Source organism: Leopardus geoffroyi, chromosome X (genome assembly GCF_018350155.1).
Source record: "Leopardus geoffroyi isolate Oge1 chromosome X, O.geoffroyi_Oge1_pat1.0, whole genome shotgun sequence".
In the NCBI taxonomy this organism is placed as follows: domain Eukaryota; kingdom Metazoa; phylum Chordata; class Mammalia; order Carnivora; family Felidae; genus Leopardus; species Leopardus geoffroyi.
The window spans coordinates 81620018-81628993 of NC_059343.1; the positions used below are offsets into that span (position 1 = coordinate 81620018).

General features: G+C 43.3%; 1 protein-coding gene across 4 annotated transcripts in view; it reads right to left on the bottom strand.

Moving 5' to 3' along the window:
• The window catches only part of SYTL4 (synaptotagmin like 4), a 60730-nt gene extending 51976 nt beyond the window's left edge, over nt 1-8754 (bottom strand). For 3 of the 4 annotated variants that reach the window (XM_045471553.1, XM_045471552.1, XM_045471555.1), the window contains exon 1: nt 8631-8754. The gene's annotated coding sequence lies outside the window, so the exon portion shown is untranslated. Of the gene's footprint in view, nt 1-8041; nt 8177-8630 lie in introns of those variants that run through there. The other variant, XM_045471554.1, reaches the window with a different exon arrangement.
• Between the last annotated feature and the right edge of the window lie 222 nt (nt 8755-8976).

Sequence of the window (8976 nt, forward strand, 5' to 3'; positions counted from 1 at the left end):
ATAACCAAACCAGACAGAGACCCAGTAAAAAAAGAGAACTACAGGCCAATATCCCCGATGAATATGGATGCAAAAATTCTCAATAAGATACTAGCAAATCAAATTCAACGGCATATAAAAAGAATTTCACCATGATCAAGTGGGATTCATTCCTGGGATGCAGGGCTGGTTCAACATTCGCAAATCAATCAACGTGATATATCACATTAACAAAAAAAAAAAAAAAGAGAAGAACCATATGATCCTGTCAATCGATGCAGAAAAGGCCTTTGACAAAATCCAGCACCCTTTCTTAATAAAAACCCTTGAGAAAGTCGGGATAGAAGGAACATACTTAAAGATCATAAAAGCCATTTATGAAAAGCCCACAGCTAACATCATCCTCAATGGGGAAAAACTGAGAGCATTTCCCCTGAGATCAGGAACACGACAGGGATGCCCACTCTCACCGCTGTTGTTTAACATAGTGCTGGAAGTTCTAGCATCAGCAATCAGACAACAAAAGGAAATCAAAGGCATCCAAATTGGCAAAGATGAAGTCAAGCTTTCGCTTTTTGCAGATGACATGATATTATACATGGAAAATCCAATAGACTCCACCAAAAGTCTGCTAGAATTGATACATGAATTCAGCAAAGTTGCAGGATACAAAATCAATGGACAGAAATCAGTTGCATTCTTATACACTAACAATGAAGGAACAGAAAGACAAATAAATAAACTGATCCCATTCACAATTGCACCAAGAAGCATAAAATACCTAGGAATAAATCTAATCAAAGATGTAAAGGATCTGTATGCTGAAAACTATAGAAAGCTTATGAAGGAAATTGAAGAAGATTTAAAGAAATGGAAAGACATTCCCTGCTCATGGATTGGAAAAATAAATATTGTCAAAATGTCAATACTACCCAAAGCTATCTACACATTCAATGCAATCCCAATCAAAATTGCACCAGCATTCTTCTCGAAACTAGAACAAGCAATCTTAAAATTCATATGGAACCACAAAAGGCCCCGAATAGCCAAAGGAATTCTGAAGAAGAAGACCAAAGCAGGAGGCATCACAATCCCAGACTTTAGCCTCGACTCCAAAGCTGTCATCATCAAGACAGCATGGTATTGGCACAAAAACAGACACATAGACCAATGGAATAGAATAGAAACCCCAGAACTAGACCCACAAACGTATGGCCAACTCATCTTTGACAAAGCAGGAAAGAACATCCAATGGAAAAAAGACAGCCTCTTTAACAAATGGTGCTGGGAGAACTGGACAGCAACATGCAGAAGGTTGAAACTAGACCACTTTCTCACACCATTCACAAAAATAAACTCAAAATGGAGAAAGGACCTGAATGTGAGACAGGAAACCATCCAAACCTTAGAGGAGAAAGCAGGAAAAGACCTCTCTGACCTCAGCCGTAGCAATCTCTTACCCGACACATCCCCAAAGGCAAGGGAATTAAAAGCAAAAGTGAATTACTGGGACCTTATGAAGATAAAAAGCTTCTGCACAGCAAAGGAAACAACCAACAAAACTAAAAGGCAACCAACGGAATGGGAAAAGATATTTGCAAATGACATATCGGACAAAGGGCTAGTATCCAAAATCTATAAAGAGCTCACCAAACTCCACACCCAAAAAACAAATAACCCAGTGAAGAAATGGGCAGAAAACATGAATAGACACTTCTCTAAAGAAGACATACGGATGGCCAACAGGCACATGAAAAGATGTTCAGCGTCGCTCCTTATCAGGGAAATACAAATCAAAACCACACTCAGGTATCACCTCACGCCAGTCAGAGTGGCCAAAATGAACAAATCAGGAGACTATAGATGCTGGAGAGGATGTGGAGAAACGGGAACCCTCTTGCACTGTTGGTGGGAATGCAAATTGGTGCAGCCGCTCTGGAAAGCAGTGTGGAAGTTCCTCAGAAAATTAAAAATAGACCTACCCTATGACCCAGCAATAGCACTGCTAGGAATTTATCCAAGGGATACAGGAGTACTGATGCATAGGGGCACTTGTACCCCAATGTTCATAGCAGCACTCTCAACAATAGCCAAATTATGGAAAGAGCCTAAATGTCCATCAACTGATGAATGGATAAAGAAATTGTGGTTTATATACACAATGGAATACTACGTGGCAATGAGAAAAAATGAAATATGGCCTTTTGTAGCAACGTGGATGGAACTGGAGAGTGTGATGCTAAGTGAAATAAGCCGTACAGAGAAAGACAGATACCATATGGTTTCACTCTTATGTGGATCCTGAGAAACTTGGCAGGAACCCATGGGGGAGGGGGAGGAAAAAAGAAAAAAAAAAAAAGAAAAAAAAAAAGAGGTTAGAGTGGGAGAGAGCCAAAGCATGGGAGACTGTTAAAAACTGAGAACAAACTGAGGGTTGATGGGGGGTGGGAGGGAGGAGAGGGTGGGTGATGGGTATTGAGGAGGGCACCTTTTGGGATGAGCACTGGGTGTTGTATGGAAACCAACTTGACAATAAAATCATATAATAAAAAAAAAAGAATTACTCAAGTTCAAAGTAGAATTAGATAATCACAGATATGAAAGCCACAGAGTTCCACCATTTCTATTCTATTTCTATTTCTATTTCCATTTCTATTTCTATTTCTATTCTGCCAGCACTGCCCAATCTCCTGCCCTTTTATATTTCTGTCACAGCTACCCAGAAAAATCCCCCAAACTAGATCATCTACACTCTGCTTCTACACCTGGGCTGATGAGTGCTGCTGGAGAGAATGGACACAGGATTCTGTGAGTAGGCATGGAGACAAATTCAAGTTATTTAAGCCTTTCTTGGCTCCCTATGATGTCGTAATGTGGATTATAGGCCTCTAAAAAGCTCCTCTTTTCATCCCTCTCAAATGCTATCCCAATCCCTCACTGCTTGCATCACATGGGACCTTCCTCAAAATCTTGTCCTTCCACAGCTCCTTCCTTCTCGACAGCTTCATGAATCCTGCCCCTTTCCCTCCTGTCTCAATGGAAGAACTATCTCCCCTTCTCTAAGGCCAGTCTTTCCACCTCTTTCAATTTGGAGCCCTCACCCTTCTGCTTCCTCAGCAATGACGTATCAAGTTCTACGCCATCTACACATAAATGGGTTCATCTCTCTCCTAAAATAAACAAAATTTACAAGATTATCTTGTTCCTTGAGCCCAACTGTCTATAAGAAACACTCTCTCCTTCCCATTGTAGCCAAGCCTTTCAAAGTGTATACCATATTCCTTATCAGTCATTTTTAGTGCTTACTCCCTAGTCCTCTACAACCTGCCTTCTCTTCTCCTGCTGTACTGATGTCATCACTGATCTCCTAATTGTTAAATCTAATGAACATTTTTTTTTAAGAAAGAGAGAGTGTGCACGAGTGAGGAAGTGGGGAGGGGGGGGAGAGAGAAAGAGGGAAAGAAAGAGAGAATCCTAAGCAGACTCCATGCTCAGTGCAGAGCCCAACATGGGGCTCGACCCCACGAACGTGGGATCATGATCCCATCTGAAATCAAGAGTCAGACGCTCAACCAATTGAGCCACCCAGGCATCCCATGAACATGTTTTTTTTTTAATGTTTTATAGTGTGTTTTATCTGATTACAAGAGGGGTACACATCATGAACAAAGTTATGACATATGACAAGAGAAAAAAACTTGTACTGTGTAACAGGCTATGAATAAATACCCCTAATAAACATTGTGTTCTTACAAACAAATTAAATATATAACTCAAAAGAAAAATGTTCAAAGGATATTAAGGAGCAAGTCTCAGAAAAAATACAAATAGCTAGTATACACAAAAAAATACTCAGCCTTACTAGTAATTAGAGAAATGAAAGTTAAATCAGTTAGATACCATGTTTAACCTACCAGATTAGCAAAAATCTGGCCATCCTCAGCAAGGGCATACAGAAAAGCATTCTCTGTGGTAAGAATGTAAACCTTCCTGAATGTCACTTTGGCACAGCCTATTCACATTTTTTAATGTAAATATCCTTTGACCCAACATTTCTACTAGAAAGCTATCCCATAGAAATATCTGTGTGTGTTATATATATCTACATCCATTCTTGAGTACTGTGCAAATATGTTTATTGTGGCATTGTGTTGCCTGGACTAGGATAATAGGCAGAGAAGATGGAGACATGTGGCAGAATATATGACACAGCTGGAAGATCAGGTCAACAGGACTTGCTGATGAATTGGATATGGAGAGGTGAGAGAAGGGGAGGAATCAAGGGCAAACCTAGGTTCTTGAGTTGAGCAACTGAGTGGATGATGGTGCCATTTTACTGAGATGGGGAAGGCTGAGGGAAAGGGCTGGAGATTTGAGAAGAATCAGGAATCCAGTTTTGTCCCTGTTACATTTGATATCTATTTGACACCCAAGTAGAGATGTCGAATAGGCCACTGGATGTATGAGGCTGCAGCTTAGAAGAAAGACTTGGGTCACACAAATAAATGTGGGAGTGACGAGTGTATAGATAGATGGTATTTCAAGCCATGGGGCTGGATGGGTGCTTCTGGGAAGATTTTGGATGGAAAAAAGTGCATGGACTGAGCCCTAGGTCACTTCACTGTTCAGAAGCTGGGAAGATAAATTTAGGAGAAGAGGAGGCTGAGCAGACATTTTTTAATACAAATGTCAGTTTTAAAGAATTTAACACACATCACATGATAGAAAATCACACATTTACCACCCTATCAAGGACCCAACTCCTTCCAAGCCTGTCTTTTAGGGAATTCTAGCTTTTTTTTTTTTTCTTGCTGAATATTTCAAACAACATTTAAACACAATGGTAACTTTTTTTCTTTAATGTCACATAGTGGTTTCCTCACACTGAATAATTCTCCTAGTATAAAACTAGTCAAGTACTACACACATAGCACTCAGCAGTGTCTTTTCCATAAAGTTTATAATCCAGTAGTCTCCTCATGCCTAAAAAGCTAAGGGAAACTTGAGGCCAGAAACCGAACTTGGGCCACCTTTTATTCTTTGGAGCTGCACACTTCCCCATTGCACAATAACTTTCTTCCTTGCCAAATGCCTGAAAGGCTTCGAGACATCTGAGAATCTACACCCTCTCCTCTCAGTGTAAGTCCGCCTTCCTACCAACAAGAAGTACAGCCCCTTTACATTTTCACTTTAGAAGTTTCCATTCAGGAAAAAATAAATAAATAAAAAGGGACAAAAAATTAAATAAATAAATAAATAAATAAATAAATAAATAAATAAATAAAAATAATGCTTATAGCTGAAAAAAAAGAAGTTTCCATTCAGAAACTTAGGCCTTAAAAAAGGAGAGGAAGTACTTCCAACTAGGTCAAAGTTGTCATCAGGAATGCAGTCTCAAAGCAAAACTCAGCAGAAGGAAAGCTGTGTGAGAACTGAGCCTGAAGCAACCTTATAGCTGTAAGGTGACAGTCTAGGGATACCTAGTTTCAGGTCCAGGAGAGCACAAAAGAGCCAATTCCTAGAATGGTACTATAATTCATTAACTGATTTAACAACTATTAGTTAAGTACCTATGATGTGCCAGGCTCTGTTATGGGTTCTGGGGTCCACTGATGAATAAAACAGACACAAATCCTGCCCACATGGAATTTACATTATGGAGGGGCAAGGGAGAGACAGATAATAAGAAAAATGAAAAAAAATACACAATATGTTACATTAGAGTAATAATGTAGAGAAGGAGCACAGAATGTTCAGGGATGGGGTTGCAAGTTTAAATAGGTAATTGGATAAGGCCTCACTGAAGTGACATTTATAAGTACAAACTCCTAGTTCTAGGATTTAGTGCCTCAGGAAGGTGTTTTGTGTACTTTAATCCCACCACCACCAGACCTCAGGCCCTTAAAGGCCTAGTATCCCCAGGCTGGCACCAATATTTGTTAATCTCTTGTACTTAAGAGAAAGGGAGCGCCAAGAGCCAGACCTTGCCCTTAAAGAGGTTACAACCTTCTAGGGGCATCTGGGTGGCTCAGGTGGTCAAGCATCCATCTGACTTCAGCTCAGGTCATGATCTCACGGTTTGTGAATTCAAGTCCCACATGCAGTTCTATGCTGACAGCTCAAAGCCTGGAGCCTGTTTCAGATTTTGTGTCTCCCGTTCTCTGTGTCCCTCCCCACTCATGCTCGTGACTCTCTCTCTCTCTCTCTCTCAAAAATAATAAACATTAAAAAAAATTTTAAATAAAAAGACGTTACAACCTTCCAGGTGGAAAAACAACTAAGGGAGATGGTCAGGGCTTCCCTGAGGTGTAAAAAAAAGTGCTCTAGAACAGGATAACCGGTAATCTGGCTTGGGGGAAGGAACTGTGTGTGTGGTAAGGTTGTCACAAAGGAAATGACCTTAGAGCTAAATCTTGAGAGATGAATAGGAATTAAAGGCAGGAGGATGGGTACAGGTGGCAAGTTAGCTTTTCAGGAAAAAGAAACAGTTTGAGCAAAGGCCCAGAAATGGGATCAAGGAGGACATTTTCTCCTGTGGTGTCCCTGCCTAAAGGGCTCCATCCATCCCAGATAAAACAAGCACACACTCACCCTCAGGCTCTCTGGGATGGCTGCTGGGAAATCCTTATCATTTACCCCACCCTCATTTCTTCCCTAGCTAGCAGGAAAGGAAGAAGTTGAGTCAGGCACACATCCCTAGAATCCAGGGTTACCGGCTCCTAACTTCAGGATAATTACTACTGAACTAAGAGCCCCAGAAGCTTCATTAAGCCAGGTATACTCAGGGGTGGGGGCTTATAGTGGTAATGTGGCAATTGGCCCCATGTTAAAAGTGAAGTTGTGAAGAGGGTAAGAAATCAGTGAGGTAAGAGTGGCCCAAAGTCTCTGCAGCGCATCTGAGATGGAGTCAAGGAACAAAACTCATGCTTCAGCTTGGAAGAGAAATTTTTCATCACTTAGTCCTCACCTGTGAGCTATTTGGTGTTCCTAAAATATAAGACAGCACAAGTGGTGTAACAGGGGATAGGAACACAAGTCAGATGGCCCAGTTCAGCCCCTCATTAGTTGGGTGATTTGGGGGCAAGGCACTTAACCTCTTAGTCTCCTTTCCATCCTAACATGGCTATAACTGTAGTGCCTACAACACAGAGTTATTATGAGGATTACATGAGAAAACTATGTAAAGAACTGATCACAGTACATGGCTCAATAGATTCTAACAATCATTACTAGTAGCACTAAGGGGATAAGTTCAGAGAGCATCAACTAGAATGCTACATACAGTCACCGACAAACTATCCCAGAATAGGCCTCCAAGTTCCATTTCACTGCTGTGACCTAAAGTGAGGCACCTAAAATCGTGTTACCAGAAATGTTCATCCCATGCCAGGAGAAGTCCCATAAGCCAAGCCAGTGGTCTTTTTCTACTTGGATTTCCAACAGGAGCTTAAAAACAATTTACAACTACAACAAAAAACTTCATCAGGGCCTCAACATTGTTCTCTCCACAGCCCAGTGAGGTAAACATATTAAGTCATTAACACCTTAATATTAATGGATTTATGAGAAGTGGGGTGTGGGGAGCTGAAAGAACAGAAAACAAGCCAGTTAAAAATAGGAGGTCCAGGATGCAATGAAGACCAATTTCTGTCACAAATGTACAAGGTCTAGGGTCAACCCTGCCAAAAGCAATATTCTGGAATGCTAGGTCCTCTGGTCCTGAAGAAGCCGGGTATTTACTGGGTGGAAGAGAATGTTGGCTAATGAAAAACAAATCACCTGTTCATTCACCAAAATTCTAACCAAATGATTTCATCGCCAAAAACCCAACCATCTCATTCAACTTTAGGGGCTAAAGGAATATCTGATGCTTGACAAACCATCACAGGGGATATGAGAGTTCTGTGCCCCTTCTGAGGGCTCTAGGGAACCTCTTCCAGGAGCAGATCTCCGAAGCCACCTTGAAAGGTGGCAAAATAAACCGGTTCAACTCCAGAGCACACAGCTGGGTCCCCAGCCCCAAGCGCAGAGGGAGCCCACTGACGCGGGGCTCAGCCTTTACCTTTGGCGGACCTACGGAGGCCAGAGAAGCTGACACCATGAGATCCCAGGTCCGGAAACAGTGAGAGACTGAGACCGGGCGCAATGACCAAGCGCTGAGAATGGAACCACGGAAAAAGTGACTCGACTTCTCCCACAGTGCAGTTCCCGTTTAGGAGCTCGGCCCCACCCCCGCCCCCAGGGCCAGCTCGGGAGTGGCTTCAGCTCCGGCTGGCGGGAAAAGTCGAGCCACTCTGTGCCAAGCGAGACCCGGGGGAGGCAGAGCCCAGAGGGGTACCGCTCGAGTTAGCGACAGGTGGGCCAGGGAAGGGGCCAGAAGAGGCCCGAGAGAAAGCAAACTGGCGGGGAAGGACCGCCCCAAGCAGACGGGAGTCAAAGCGTGGGGGGTGCGGTCAAGACAGGCAGACGAGACAGAGGGAACAGGCGGTCAGCTAGGGAGAAGGAAAACTTGGGAGAGCAGAAGGGGGGTGAGGGAAGGGTTCAGGTGCCTGAAATAGGGGTGGGGGACGCTTAGGCAGCGAAAAAGGGCAAGGGGCCCAGGAGGAGCCTGGGACCGAGAGTGAAGGGGAGGCCGCTGGCCGCGGACTTACCTGTCAACTGCAACAGGTGCCGCGAGAGGGCGAGACGTCTCAGTGCTGGACTCAGGGGAGGGCTGCTCCGCTAAGACTGCAATCCTGTTCAAGTGGGCAGCCCTACTTAGCCTCCCGGGAGGCGGAAAAAGCTGCAACTTTCCCTGGGGTGGGGAGGAGCTGGACTCTTAAAGGAGCCGTACAGCTCTCCGGGCCCCTTAGTAGGGGGCCGCGCCCCCGGAAAGGGTGCTCGGAGAGACAAAGCCTTAAGTCTCTGGAAGGATGCCCTCCCAGATTAGGAAAGGGAGGTTAAGGACTGACGATAGGGGTCTAAGACTGGACATGGCCCCCTTTTTCACTCTCTCAG